The 16187-nt window shown below is 43.1% G+C and overlaps 1 protein-coding gene across 1 annotated transcript in view; it reads left to right on the forward strand.

The window, feature by feature from the left end:
- Jph1 (junctophilin 1) overlaps positions 1–6011 on the forward strand; it is a 92887-nt gene extending 86876 nt beyond the window's left edge. Inside the window, exon 6 of the mRNA XM_060385810.1 lies at positions 5050–6011. The gene's annotated coding sequence lies outside the window, so the exon portion shown is untranslated. The remainder of the gene's footprint in view (positions 1–5049) is intronic.
- The last annotated feature ends 10176 nt before the right edge of the window (positions 6012–16187 follow it).

A 16187-nucleotide genomic window follows, 5' to 3' on the forward strand; every position in this document is an offset into this window, starting at 1 on the left:
GAGGGAGGGAGGAAGAAAGGCTAGTCATGAATTCATGCATGTTGGCCTCAATTTTTTCTCAGATGCTAAGTATTCCTTTCCCTTCAAGTCTTCTCATAACATACCAGGTTCTCCATTCCCGCCAAGCTTGTGTACATTTTGCTTACGAGAATTATTTTGGAGGCTATGAAATGGGAACCTGAATGTGGATTTGTGGGTTTTTTTTTTTTTTCTGTAATAAAATTTTAGTTAACTTCCTGGCACAGAGGGAAAATATGGATGGATGGATGGATGGATGGATGGATGGATGGATGGATGTACATATGTGTATGGTATCATTTTTACAAATACCTTGTTGTTTTGGTAATTTTTGCTTTGCCATCAGGTATTTATTATATGTTTAACTGATGCAATTCTACCAGCCTATAGTCATTAAGTATCAGATCCAGCCTGAAGGAATGTCCTCTGTGTTTGTAATTCAGACAAATAAATGGATTTCTTCTCAAAAGCAAGTGACAGACAAAATGTGAAGCAATGGATGGTCATCGGAAGGTATGCTTGCACCTCTCATGTGAGAGGCTTAGGACTGTGTGATAATATGAAGACTCATCAGACTGAATGCGCCTACTCGTTAATGTTTGCTACACAACCTGAATCACAAAAAAAATACAGTTAAGGGACATGAGGAAAGAGCTAGGCAAAGGGCTCCTCGCTGGCGGAAATGAACTAGTGCGTGGGGCCTCAGTATTACCGTTGATAGAAAGCAATGTATTGACGAGCCTGGTTACTAGACTTCATGGCCGTATTTATGAACACAGGCAAATGGTGTGTCTTAAAATGGTTAAAACGCCACAGCTGCCACGGCTCAGTGTAGACAACCAGAGAGCTAACAGAGTTTAACAACCGGGCGTTAGCCACGCCCTGTGCTTGTCTTTGATAAGTAACAGGAAGCAATTCCTCTTCAAACTTGTTTCACTGTTTTAAAGAAAACCTTCCAGGAAATCTACTGAAACTTTAAATAACTTTTAGATCATTTTTTTTTTTCTTTAACCATATCTCATATTACGTTAGATACAAGCTCGAAAGCGCACTCTCAAGTGATTTTCAAACTTTGGAGGTGGAAATACTTGTTTGCGCCCTGTGCTGGCACAGAACTAAAGAGCAAGTCTGAGAACTCTTGTACCTTTCCTTTTGGTTTGGTTTGGTTTTGTAGCAGTACTAGGGACTGAACCCAGGGCCTCTCGCATGCTTGGCAAGTGTGCTACTGTGAGCTGGTTCCCAGCCTTTTATTTTTGAGACAGAATCTCATTATATTGCTTGACTGACCGTGAACTCACCCTGTAGCAAGGATGGCCTTGAATTTGTGATCCTCCGACCTCAAACTGTAGAGGGCTGCCGTTAGCCAACCACCAAGCCTTGCTTAGAATATTTCACATCTAACAGTCCCCTAGGTAACACAGATGCCCTTGCACAGTGGTTCTCAGCCTTCCTGATGCTGTGAGCCTTTAGTTCCTTACGTTGTGGTGGCCCCAACTATAAACATTTCTGTTGCTACTTCACAGCTGTAACTGTGCTACTGTTATTAATCTTAATGTAAATAGTTTTTGAGATAGAGGTTTTACAAAGGGGCCACAACCCAACAGGTACACAGGTATCAGTGAGTGCCTGCATTCATGAACCTCTGCTTGGCTACACAAATGATGCAGTATGGAAAAAGACTGATATAATATAGCAGACATAATATAGCAACATATTATTTAATGCTTACAGTAATTTAGTGAGCTAATAGGTTTTTTTCCCTGCTTGCATATAAGAACATCAAGGCCCAGAAGTTAAGCAGGACTGCTTTATGAAACACAGCTGCTAAGTTACAGACCCAAGACTCCTAGCAAGGTACCCATGTTTCCTATGCTGGGAGCGCATTTCTCTTGTGTCTCAGGCAGCTTGGATTCTGTTCTCTGGCCACTAAGTGGTTAAAATGCAAGGCACAGTCAGAGCCCTTTTGACTGCCATTAGACAGGCTAGGCAGGAAGGCTGAGCCCTTGCTGCAACATGACACTGATATCTGAGGTTGACAGTGGTGTATATTCTGTTGGTAGATGAATGAGTCATTCTCAAATACATGTAGTAGTTTTTCTATAGACATTTCTCTCAAACCAGATAGGATGTTGGACCTCATCCTTTTAAGATTTGTACACTCAGATCTTTTGCTTTTATCAGACAGTTCTCACATTCCCCAGCCTACACACAACTCCCTCTGTCCATCTGTGTAGATTTTTCTCCCTTGCTTTTGACTGGTTTTTAAAAGAAACAAAACAAAACATCATTAATGACGACTGTGGTATCTGCTTGTACAAATTCCATCACATCCTGCTGACCTCCCTCAGTGACCACTGGCCTAGAAGAGGAAGCTACATGGCCAGAGAAAGGCAGACGCTGACAGGAAGCAAGTCTGCTTTTGAGAAAACATCCTGATCCTTATTTTTGTCCACAGATGTGTGTGGGACTTAGGAAGTCAGTCCTTCAAAGAGCAAAGACACGATCCCAATCTGTGTCAGAACAGTCTCTCTCCTGAGACTTTTTACCACAGTCTGACGATATGGGCCATAGAGAGAAAGAAAATGCATAGGGCCAATAAACATGAAAAGTGCCCATTCCGAGTAGTGGCCACAGAAGGGCAAATGAGATCGTTAAAATCTAGTGCTTGCCACACTGACATATTCTGAGCTGAACAAGAAGAGCCTTTGAAGAGAACTAGACTTAGAACTCACATCTCTATTGAAGAGTGCCAGGAAGCTTTTTTTGGTCATGCAGGCTGTGGAGAATCCCTCCCTCAGACACTCTCACCACTTTAACAAATTGGCCCTCAATTCTGTGAAGCAGTGCTCTGGCTTTCTGTGTCTACCCAAAGATCCATTTCTAACAGGCACAGACTTGGTCCCCACCTGTGCCATTGTCTCTGTGTTAGTTAACTGGTGAATGCATCAATAAAACAACCCTGCCCTTGGAGACAACAGGCTACTGCACAGTAGTCGTTTTCCATAACGTGCTTTGAGGACCTCACTCTCTAGTTGTCTGTCATTGTCAGTGCCAACTGTGCTACATGGAGAAAGGAGCGTTGACTTATGGAAGAGAAAGACATCTTTAGATTTACAAAAGTACTGTTTTTACAAACGATTTACAAAACTGTTTAAACAAGACATGACATGCTTCCACTTTTCAAAGCTTGAGGCTGAGTACTTTTGTACAATTGGTTTAGTAAACAACTTATTCCTATATCTAAGAAGGCTAGCAGAACATCCATTGTGGCTGCAACAATGATTTCTCAGCATTAAGAGAAATGTATTAAGATGGTTAGATGGCATAATGAATGCTAGGAGTTGATTTCTGAGGTGAGAGATCCTGGTTCCTTATTTACTTCGCAGTGGCCACTGGGGGATGAAGGGAAATAGGCAGACTAAAGTGACATGGGGAGAATTCAATCAGAGTGATGAGTGATTTGGTGTGGAGAGTAAGGGAAAAGAAAGATTCACAAGAACGGCATCTGGGTCTCTGGCTTGAGCAGCTGGACATGCCAGTGCCCTTAACTACGGGGAGAAGGAGGGGAGGAGCAGGCGTCCTCCAGTGAACCGAAGACATTGAAGTCAGCTTTAGACATGGACCTGAGGTGTCTGCGAGACATGCCAACCAGATGGAATGTCATTGGATATACAAGTCCACTGTTCAAGGGATCCAGACATGAACTGAATGTAGCATGGAACCAGGTATTTAAGTGCCATTATTTTTTCTCCCTGTTACAAATTGTTCCTCCCACTCACTTAAACAGGTCCCTTGGAGAGGCTTCGCCCATATTATTATGGTGGCACAGTTACAACATAAAATTTAACCCTTTTCAAGTTGCAGTTCTGTGCCACTGAGTATTTTCATGTTGTTCCTATCTGTCACCACCATCCATCTCCAGCAGATTATTTGGGCTTGTTTTTATTGCCTTTCTTTCAGTATTTTGGTTTGTTCTTTGTTTACTTGAGACAGGGTCTCACTTTGTAGCCCTGGCTGTCCTAGAACTCACTATGTAGACCAAGCTGGACTCGAACTCACAGAGATCTGCACTGATGCCTCTGTCTCTGAAGTGCTATGATTAAAGGCATGTGCCACCATGTTCAGCCTTATTGCTTTTCTTAGCAAAGAAATCTATAGTACTTACTGTAGGCTTTTATTATTGTAGAGATGTTTGAAGTTATTAGAATAGCCTGTTTTAATCAATGAATCTGATATCACTAATAACAAATGCATAATTTCTCTAATTAGTTTTATAACAAGGAATCTGAATGTGAAACTGCTGTGGATGTCTATGAATGTTTAGCTTCCGCCTAATTGTGAAGCTTCAAGAAAGTTTTTCTCAGTGAGGGGGAACATAGGCATCAAAGGAGCATCTGCCAACCCCTGTGTCCAGGCCCCTTCCTGCTCCAGTTGCCCTGGTGATAATGGTCTCCATCTTGTCCTCTCAGTTTTCAATGCAGCTGAGGCTTATGCGGAAGGTAGCCACCGTTTGAAGCCCACCAGTTCTTTTCATTGTCTACTTGAAGAGCTCCTCTAACTTACCTATCCAAATAAAAAAGAAAAAGTTAGAGGAAGAGGGTGGGAAAGGAGAATCCAAGTTCCTTCAGGCCATGGGAAACAAAAAGTGTCAAAACTTTCTCTTCTCTAATGGCAATTCAGTTCTTATTCCCTTGAAAACAGCTACCCACTTCATGTGCTTGAAGAAATCCACTGATCTACAGAGGATACCACTGGAAGGTTGCCAGAATCTCAAGTGCTTAAAAACTCCTCTTTATGGTAGCAAATCATCACTGAGTAGTCCTAGTCCTATTAACAGATAACCTGATATCGGGATGTTTAATCCAAGGGCCAGGATCATGTGATCTAATTCTGAGCAACATTTTATTTCTTGGATCAAAGAAAGAAGGCTATCAGAGAACTCATTGGTGCTAAACCATTCTCATATTCATTCTCTCTGTGTCTCCCTTTCTTCTTTTTCCTTTGCCCTCTCCCTCTCCTGTCTTGACGTAGGTGTGATGCAATTACAACAGCAGTGATCTTACAACCAAGAAGCAACAGAGGCAACAAGTGTAAGAGCAAAACCCAAGAAGACTGGGAAAGCAGAAAGTTGGGAAAAGACTGAATCTTTTAATACCAGTGTTGAACTTTTTCATGCTAATAAAGTGTCACAGAAGTCTAATCCCCCCCTTTCAAAATCTTAGCTGTTGTTAAAATAGAAAGAAAAAAGAAAAGGATTATCGGATGTCTTCATACGTGTCATTTGCACCTGACAGAAAAAAGAGTTTGAAGCTGTTTACAGCCTAAGGTATCTGTGCTTCAAAGAGCTACTCTTCTAAAACACATAAGCCCCTGGATCCACACACACTAGTCTGACTTCTCCCTGAGCTCTCCCCACCACAACCACCTCTTCTGCAGACCCAGCGACTACTACAACCCCATAAATGACAGTAATCGCACCCTGTGCCATCAATCCCATTTCCCAAGTACTGGTTTTAGGCTGGCCTAGCCTATATAAATTCTCTGTGACGATCAGCCATTTATTTGCAGCAATAAATAAATTCTGAAATAGTCACCATTCCAGATTTTACTAATTGAAAAACAAGTCAGACAGCATAGGGTGGCTTACATACCCAATGGCACCTCCACAGGCCGTGCTCAGTAACACGGCTAGAATTTGAAACCAGATGCTATTTTTGAAGCCTCTCTCACAGGGTCTGTGAGAACTGGCTTCCCAGTTTAACAGCATTATGAGCCACTAAAGCTCCAGGCAGAAAGCATTGTTCCTTCCACACATCCTGTTTCTGGAGTCACCCAAGGCCCCTCTTTTTTTCCATTTCCATTGCTCCTACTCCTACCTTGGCTTGTTCGTTTCAGGGAGGAGGGTGTCTCTGACACACTCAAACTGATGTCTTTATCAGCCTCTTATCTGTTCCAATTATGCTAGTACCAGAACTCACCACTGCCCACAATTCAAGCTTGTAAAAACCAAACCTGAGCCAGCACTTTATTCAGAGATGCACACTGGCTTTTTTTGGCCGCCCAGGAAGTTAGAAGAAACTGGAAACTGGCCCCAACATCTGACTTTTTGATACAGGGTGTTTGGTACCTAAGGACCCTGCCATGGGACTCTGCCAGAACAGTAGCTCAGAGCAGACCTTGCTCGGCTCAAGAGTTCACAGTCTGCTCGGCCACAAGCCAGCCTGGTAGCCCTCAGGAACCGTCAGCCTGCTTTCTGTCCCTCGAGCATGAGAGTGCACCCTGAGTCCAAGGTGCTGAAGAGCCCCCTGCAGACCTGACCACCTCACTGTTCCAGCTCTGTGTGGACACAGGCTCAGGCTGTGTGCTAAGACAACACTTGAATGAAGAGACTCAGCTTCACAGGCAGTCACTTCATATTCAGACACTGGACTGAAGATTAGCTGTGCTCACATAATTCAGACTACAGAAAATAACTCTCAGAGGAATGATCAGTCTTGGAATCTGCCCTTCGGGTTCTGCCCCTCCTCCATCCTTTGAGCTAGGAGTTTGTTTGTTTGTTTTCCTCCCTTAGAATGTCCCACTTAAACCTGTTTTACTATGTTTTGATTTAATGCATACTTGAATTTGTTTCACTATAGTAGCCACTTTCCCATAAAAAAGGATTTCATAACATCATCATACGGTATACCATAAATACAAATTTTAAAGACTAGAAAATAATCACATGCATGAAAAAAAATCTTATATTTATAAATAACAGTTTCATATATATCAAAAGTGGGCACAAGGGCAAGGCCCTGGATTCCATCTCAAGGACGGAGGAAGAAGGAAGAAAGTATGTACAGGTTTAAGAAGACCACTGAAGTGTTTTTCTCGGACATTGATTTCTCCTTCCTCTCAACACAGCTCTTCCTCAGTTCTCCTGACTCTGTTTCCCCATACTCCCTCCTCCCTTTCTTTCTTCTCATCCAATGAGCTGCCATAAAAGAATTTAGAACACAGAGGCATATGGCAACCTCTACTTCATTGCAACCCCACATTCTACACACACACACACACACACACAACTCAGCTCTGGCCCACCCATCATAAAGGAACATGCTCCTTCCAAACAAGAATGTTACAGGATAGGCAGAAGGTAAGGAACAAACACAAGCCTCAGATTCTATACAACAGCATTAGTGGGCTCTTGGCTTTCCTGCAGAACCTCCGCATTCACGTCAGCCCTCTTATCGTGGAGCACAGAGTCAGCTTCAGTCCAGTGACAGAAACTAACACCCAGCTGTCTCCAGTTGGCTTCCTTATACTGCTTACTGAGGCAGATGTCCCTGAACTGTCTACAATGGACAGATCTTGGGCCGGCACCTGAAGAAAGAAGGGAACAGAGGGGGAAATAGAAGAGGGTGACCCATGACACAGTTCCAGTAGGAAAATCAGTAGACCCCCTGGAGAACTTGAGAGAAGCCAGGTTTGTGAACAGCCCTGGGTACTCTCCGCCTGGGGATGAGCTGTGTCGACCACCTGGGGAAGGAGGAGGTGTGGCTCTGGGTAAGGCTACTCTCTCAGCAGAGGAAATCTTGAGAAAGCTGTTACCACACTTCACAGCCAGGAAATAAGTCCCTCATTGGGCATCTACAGTACCCATCAGCCTGAAATTCCCTCTCTGATTGTTCGCCTTAGCTAAATTCACTTTCTGTGGGAGGCTCCACACCACTTCCTCTCACAGAACTGCACCTCCTGGGAGCCTCTCTTACATGCCAACTCTGTGGCCCTTCTGCTCTGAAGTCTAGCTTCTGGTGCTAGCAAAGACAACTCCATATGTTCTGAAAGCAGGACACCCCTTCCTTGTCTCCAAGCAGCAGTATGGTGGGGAAGGAAGAAGATGAGCTCTGGACTTTAATCCCCACAAGAAGCCTTACTTTCTGAGATGGCGTGGACATGCTGCTTAAACCCCTCCATCTCTAAATACCTCAACTGCACAACAGAGATCCTCTCCCCATGCCTCTCTGGTTTGTTGATTCAGATAGCCGGCATACCTACACCAAGAGGGCATAATGTCCAATAGCTCTTAACTACCTCATTCCTAGTCCTCAGTATCTGTTATATCCACATTGTCATTACAGATGGTCACATAGCTGAGAGCAATGCAACAGGCCCCAAGACCTGACTACAGCTAAGGCCAAAGTCTAGGGCCTGATGCTTCTCCACCTGTGGAGAAACAGTTTCCATCGGCATGTCCTAACATGTCAGAACCTTACTGCCTCTACTGATAGGACCATCCTCTCTCGGCCAGATGAAACAGGACCTTCTTTGCCATGCACTCCTGACTACCATTTAGAATTCATGTCTCCTCCTATACATAAAGACACTGTACTTCTGCTTCGTATAATATCCTGCATCACCCCCTTTTGTACCATGTCTGCTTATTCATATCTCTCTTCCTCAGTATTGTAGACTTCCCAAAACAGGGATGGTGTGGCTCATCATCACTCTCATAGTACTCAGCATTAGGAATATAATTATATAAAGGTAACTGTGTAAATGCATCTGGTGAATTAAATGTCTTCCAAAAATATATATAGTTCTCTAGTTTCTTCACAAAGCCTTTTCGAGGTTCTAATTTTATCTCCTTATGAAACTTTGGGATTGTTTTGCTAAAGTTCCTTTTTACCTTGCTGATCAAAGAGGCTTTGTTTGAAAAAGCCACCTGGTTAGACATCCTGTTTGAGTTTGTCTCTTCACGATTCTTGTATCCAGCTTAGCCACACGTCAGAGTGGCAAGCCAGTCCCTGGACTGAGGCTCACAGAAGCAGCTTGCCTGGTGGGGCCATGGTGTCACCAAGGGCACTATTGCAAGGCATAGTTCTCCAGCCTCAGGCTCCACAGGGAACCAGGAAGGGTTAATGCCTGCCCTGGGCCTTGAGAAAAGACAAACTCTCTCCTTTTTCTTCTGGTTCCTCAACAACTCCTCCCTACCAGAAAGCCAGGAAGATGTGATGCCTGCTCTATAGAGAGACTCGGAAATTCATGGCTGAGAAGCCCTCCAGAAGACCCAACCTGAGAATGGGCAGTGGGCGGGTAGTGACAGCCTTCTCAGAATAAGGCTGTTGAGTTAGGAGAGTGGATCTGAGCTCGCTCATCACCCGGAAGAACACTATGCTAGGTGCTATGGGAAATACAAAAGCAAGCCCCCTACTGAAAAGTAGCAAAGACCCTACTGAAGGAGACAAATGTTCCTGATTCTGGCTCCTGCTTCGGCTCATGTGCACACCAAATGTTTAAAAGCACAGTGAGTGTTTGCTGGCTCATCATCTGAACAATGCTAGTGACCAAACAATGTGCTAGTGAGGGCCTTTAGATGACACATGGATTTGCACTGTCTATAGCCACAAACATTTAGAACTCAGATCAGGGTTTCTTATCCCCAGAGAACAGGTTCTTAGTGCCAGGAGCCACAGCTGCATGAGGCAAAGCCATAACTTGGTGGTGTCCTGGTTTCAGGCCAGTATTGGCAGACAAAAAGAAGCATGCCAATTATCTGCATTTCTGAGTTTAACAAGCAGTGTTTCCTCCCCTCGAGGCATCTGCTTCCCCCTTGTAATATATTTTACCACACACAAGCAGGCAGTATAAACAAGCTGGGCTGGAGGTCAGAGTCTCTGTGCTCCTTGGACAGCAATAGGCTGGTTCTACACAAACTTATAAGCATGTTGGAAAAAAGATGGGAGGAAGGAAGCAGGCAAAAGGGAGGAAGGGAAAGATAATCAGCTGATTTAAGAATATGGTGTCAATACTACAAGAAGCCGTTTAAGTATTCAAGTGGAAAGGTTTAGATACAGCTGCAGTGTGCTTGCCTCACATGCACAGTGCCCTGGCTTCAATCTCCAGAGTTAAAAAAAAAAAAGTCAGAGTGGGAAAAAAAATAAAAAGAAGGAGGAGGAGGAGGAGGAGGAGGAGGAGGAGGAGAAGGAGGAACCAATCTGGGCGTGGTGGTGCACACCTGTAATCCCAGCACTCAGAAATGCAGAGGCAGGTGGATCTCTGTGAGTTCCAGGCCAGTCTGGTCGATGAAGTGAGTCCAGGACTGCCAAGGCTACACAGAGAAACCCTGTCTTGGAAAACAAAAACAAACAAACAAAAAACAAAATGTGAGCCTGGCAGTGGAGTTGCACACCTTTAATCCCCACACAAGGGAGGCAGAGTCAGGTGGATCTCTGAGAGCTCGAAGCCAGCCTGGTCTATAGAGCAAGTTCCAGGACAGCTGTGGCTACACAGAGAACCCTGTCTTAAAACACCAAAAAAATAAAAATTTAAAAAAAAATGGGAGAGAACTCAGACTTTACTTTTTTATTCCCTCTTACATTGTATCCCAACTGCAGTTTCCCCCAACTCTCTCCCAACTCTCCCTCACCTCACCACCTCCTCTCTTCCCCAGAATGTCCCCCCCAACCCCATCCCACCTCCTCTCATAAAAAAGCGGGCCTTCCAGGGAAGTCAACCAGACACTACAGAACAAGCTACATCAGGCAGACACCATCACACCAAGGCTGGACAAGGCAATCCAGTGGGAGGAAAAGCGTCCCACAAGCAGAAAGAAAGAGCCAGGGGAAGCCCTCATTCCCACTGTTAGCATTCCATAGGAACACTAAGCTACTCAGCCATAACATTTATGCAGAGACCTAGGTAAGACCCCTACAAGCAACCTGACCTCAGTGAGCCCCCATGAGAGCCAATGGGCTGTGTTCTTCTGGTGTGGCCCTGACCCCTCTGGTTCCTCTGAACATCCCTCCCCCTCTTCCACAGGACTCTCCAGGCTTTACCTTAATGTTTGGCTGTGGGACTCTGCGTCTGCTCCCATCAGTTGCTGGATGAAGTCTCTCTGGTCTCTTTGATGATGGTTCTCCTAGGCTCTGGTCCCAGGACACTCTGCAGGCAGGGCAAACTGTAGGCCAAAGGTTTTGTGGCTGGGTTTGTGTCCCACTCCCTTCACTTGAGGTCTTGCCTGGTTACAGAGATGGCTAGCTCCACATCCCTGTTCCCCTCCACATCCCTGCTCCCCGTTACTAGGGTCATCCTCGTAGATTCCATGGAGTTTCCATTGCACTAGGTTTCCACTTTGCCCCAAAATGCCCCTAATTCCACTCATTTCTCCCAGTATTTTCTCCCTCCCTTGCCTACATGTGAGCCTTCCTGTTCCCAACCCTACACACCCCTAGTCCACCCAAGATGTCTATTCTAGTTCTCATTCCCCAGGAGATCCTGGGTCCCTACTTATACCTTGTTACTTAGCCTCTCTGGGTCTGTGGACTGTGGCATGATTGTTTTTTCACTTTACATCTAACATCATCTTATAAGTAAGTATATGCCATGTTCATCTTTCTGGGTCTGGGTCACCTCACCTGGGATGGGATGATTTCTTTTTAATAATTCTATCCATGTGCCTGCAAGTTTCATGATGCCATTGTTTTTAACAGCTGGGTGATACTCCATTGTATGAATAAATGTTTCTTCACCCATTCTTTGGGTGAGGGACATAGACCTTGTTTCCAGTTTCTGGCTATTATGAATAAAGCTGTTATGAACATAGTTGAACAAATGTCCTTGTGATAAGATGGAGCATCCTTTAAGCATATGCCACCATAACCTTCAAAGCCCCCAACAACTCTTTCTTCCAACAAGGCTCTACCTCCTAGAGGTCCCATAACTTTCCCAAAAAGCACCACCGAATGAGGATCCTGCAGTAATTGGTGAATTTCTTTGCCCCTTCCTCAATCTTAATTAATTGAAATAGAAAACACTCCTTATTCTCTTTTGTGCTATCTGCTTGAGCCCATCACAGACTAATTTCTCAGTGACTACCCACTGAATGAAATGAACTACTAAAATAAAAGAAGCTAAAGAAAGGAAATATGCTGCTTATGTGTAATTTAAAAGAACTTATAATTCTATAAACATGCTTTTAAATAGTTTACCCCGATCACACACAGCCCTACTAAAATAAAATCAAAATAATAATACCTATATGTAAGAACCGAGATTATAAAACTTTTCAAAACAGACACACAGATAAATTTTCATCATCTTTGATTAGGCAATAACTTCTTAGATATGATACTAAGAGCAAAAACAAATCATTTTCACTTCATTAAAATTAAAAATCATCATGCTTCCAAAAACACCAGTAAGAAAGGGAGGAAGTAAGCCACCGAATGAATGAAATGGTTGCAAAGCATGTCTTATAAGGAATACATAGCTAAAATACATAAGGAACATTTACAGCTCACCAATAAACTTGGTAACAGCGGAGTGGGCAAAGCCGTGTGTAAGGAGGTGCCTGCAATCCCAGCACTTGAAAAGTAGAGCAGGAGGATCACAAGTTCAAGGTCATCCCCAGCTACATATCAAGTTCTACACCAGCCTGAGTGACCTGAGACCCTGTCTCAAAAGCAAAACAACAAAAAGGAGGCAACAGATTTGAATATACATTTCTCCAAAGAAAAACACACAAATAAGTACATGAAAATATGTTCAACCTAATTCATTATTGGAGATATGCAAATGAAATCATGTTGAAATGCTATTGCATGGGTCAGGCATGATAGTGAATGCTTGTGATCCAAGTATGGGAGGCTGAGGCCGGAGAGTCATGGGCATTCATATCCAGCCTGGGCTATATAGTAAGACTGTCTCAAACAAATAAAAATGAAAAAGAGAGAGAAAACATGTACATTTATAGAACAACAATATCAGAAGCAAACAAAAATATTTCTTTTCTTCGATGGTATTAAGTTTTATGTCCCTTTAACTAGCACATAAAAGTGGTTTAGGTGTTAAGGAAAAGAAATTGAAAAGGATGCTCATATAAGTGAATTCTAGATGCATAAAGTCATGCTGAGAAAATGGCTCATCAGAGCAGAGCATTTGCTGTAAAAGCACTAAATCTAAGTTCAGGTTCCATACATGACTTAAAAATCTGGGCCACACACACCACATATGACCACAGCCTTGTCGGAGATGAAAACAGAAAGACAGCTCAGGTTTGCTGGCCAGCTGTCCTAGTTGGGGAGAAAAAAAAAAAAAAAAAACCACAACAGTGGGCTCTAGGTTCAGGGAGATACCTTGTCTCAAGGAATAGGGTGGAGATGGGGTAGACAGGACACTGTACATCATCAGGAGGTCTTTGCGCAAAGGCAGATATACCTGTGTACACACACACACACACACACACACACACACACACACACACGGGCACACGGGCACACAGGCACACACCGCATATACACCCAAAGGAAAAGATCTTCTAGCTGTCTGAAATTTAGCATCAAAGGCCAATCTTGATTCAGAATTACCCTTACATGAGAAATAAACCAGAATTTCAGGAAACTGGAGATAACTTAATTCAAAGAGTCACTTGAAGTTATGAGAGGATAGAGAAGCAATGAAGAGCAGTGTATGAGTTCAAGCGAGGCATCTTCCTTCAAGAAGCTAACTAGGGGGAAATGGATGGAGGCAGAGCATCCATGCAAGTTCTGAGTGTGTCCCCTGAAATTCATATGCTTGGTCACCAACTTGATAGCATTAAGGAGTGATTAAGTTATAAGTGATACCCATCCGAAGAGAATTAATGACCTCAGATGAAAGGGCAACAGCAGTTCTTCTGTAATTACACTTCAACAAGGGACTATTTTAAGCAGAAAATAGCCTTCACTGGATCTGCCCTGATTTCATCTTGGAGTTCCCAACCCACTGAACTATGAAACTTCTGATGCTGTCTTCTGACAGCATCTTGAAAAGACTAAACACAAGAGATAACAGGAAGAAAGAGGAGCCAGTTACTAGGGTAAACAACAGAAGACATTCAACGATTGGAAAGGTTATATTTTTTAATGTTTATTTTATTCAATAGCAAAAGCAAATAATTCAATTTAAGAAATGTGCAGGGGGGCTGGAGAGATGGCTCAGTGGTTAAGAGTACTAGCTGCTCTTCCATACAACCTGGGCTCAATTCTCAGCACCAACATGGCAACTCACAACTCTCTATAACTCCAGTTCCAAGATATCTGACACTCTCACTCCAATGCACATAAAGTAATTCTAAATTAACAAAAAGCAATCTGCAAGGGACTTGAATAGATGTTTTCTCAAAAAATATTGCTATTTCAGTGGTTAGTAAACACATAAGGATCTTCAGTGTGAATAGTCTTTGAAGAGACAAAAATTGAACCCAAGCTAAGATGCTCTTTTACACACAATAGGATGGCTAGTCTCATAAAATCAAACGATAGCAGATGTTGATGAGGATGTGGGGAAATCATAACCCTTGCACTTTGTTGATGGGAGAGCAGAGAAGCAACTGTGGGGCACAGTTTCCAGGGTAAGGTAATGTGCTTGAGGATTTTTTTTTTTCAATTAAAAAGAAAACTAGTTAATTTTTTTTGAAACTCAATGAACAGAACAAAAGGCAAGAACTGAACCCAAGCCAGTGAAGTTGGAGCTATCCTACTCTATAATTTTTAGTTCTGCAGTTAACCAAAAACTCTAAAAAAACAGGAACTTAAATCCTGTGGAACACTTCCGCTCCTACACGTGTACGCGTGCACACACACACACAAATTGAAAACAGATATAAAAACATACTCTGCCAATGTTTACGGAAACATTTGTTACATTACCCCCCACACCTAAAGGTAGAAATACCCAAGCCCATCAACAGAATAATAGATAATTAGTAAATCCATAACGTGGAATAACATTGAGCCATAAAGTTGAATAAAATACTGATACACCGGATAGACTTTGAAAAACATGGTAGATGGAATAAGCCAAACACAGGATGCTCATTGTATGATTGATGGCATTTATATGAGGATCAAGAGTAATCAAAATCATAGATTCAGAGAACAAAATGGTGAAAACCAGGAGCTGGAGGAAGCAGAGTGGGAGAATTGATGTTTAGTCAGTGCTGGTTCATGTTTGGGTAGATAAAATGTTCTGATGGGTCCATAACACCACATCTATTTTATGACACTGAACTGAACTCCCACAGGCCTTTCAAATGGCTAATACCACATTGTATGTACTTTATCACAGTAACTAAAGTAGCTGGAGATGAGAGACAGTGATATGAACTTGCCTAATCTGGGGAAGAGAGACAGACAGACAGACAGACAGATGGATGGACAGAGAGACAGACAGAAACTGACTGTGTCTAGCTCCAGCTTTCTTCCAGACCTGGCAAGTAAGGTGAACACCGACTCAGATAAAGAATCATTCTGCAGGATCAATCTTATCAGCAGTTGCTAAGGAATCAAATGACTTGACAGGTTTGGGGGTGTGCTATTGTAACCCTCACAGGAAGGGGTGAAGTATGACCGTGAGAGTCCAGGAGATGGGGAAGACCCGAGAGTTAAGGGCCTGTTCCCTCCCTGATGGACTTCTTCAGGGAACAGACATTGTGTAGAACCATGGGGAAGCTCCCAAGACCAATCTCTGAGGCATCAGCCAGCTTATTGGCAAGGGTGGAGCGCCACCCGCCTTTTGTGTGTGTCTGGGCTTCCCTACCTGCAAGTGCCCCCAGCGCACACTGAGCAACATTAAACAGAAGTGCTTAAGCTTTCCCCCAGGTCTTGTTTCCAGGGTAAGGTAATGTGCTTGAGGATTTTTTTTTCCAATTAAAAAGAAAACTAGTTAATTTTTTTTTGAAACTCAATGAACAGAACAAAAGGCAAGAACTGAACCCAAGCCAGTGAAGTTGGAGCTATCCTACTCTATAATTTTTATTTCTGCAGTTAACCAAAAACTTTAAAAAACTCCATTTTCCCTCTAACAGAACTGAACATCTTTATTTTCTTTATGAGTCTAGCAAGAGGCGAAAGCACAGAGTTTAAGCACAATACATAATAGAACCTGAAGTCTTAATCATTGAAACTTAAAAAGACAGAATCTCAAATCAAACACATAGGAGAATGCCTGCCTTTGCTGTCCTCATCTGACTTGGTCTGGAATTTAGAGACAGTCAGAATCCTATCATCCTGGAATCTGATCTCTCAGACTGCAGGCTCAACCTAAGAGACTTGAAGGCCATGCAGTAATTTCTATCTTGACAGCAATTCTAAAACTTATTGGAGCCCACAATTAAAAAAAAAAAAAATTCAGGCTTAGGGAGCTGG

This window comes from Meriones unguiculatus, chromosome 6 (genome assembly GCF_030254825.1).
Source record: "Meriones unguiculatus strain TT.TT164.6M chromosome 6, Bangor_MerUng_6.1, whole genome shotgun sequence".
NCBI lineage: Eukaryota > Metazoa > Chordata > Mammalia > Rodentia > Muridae > Meriones > Meriones unguiculatus.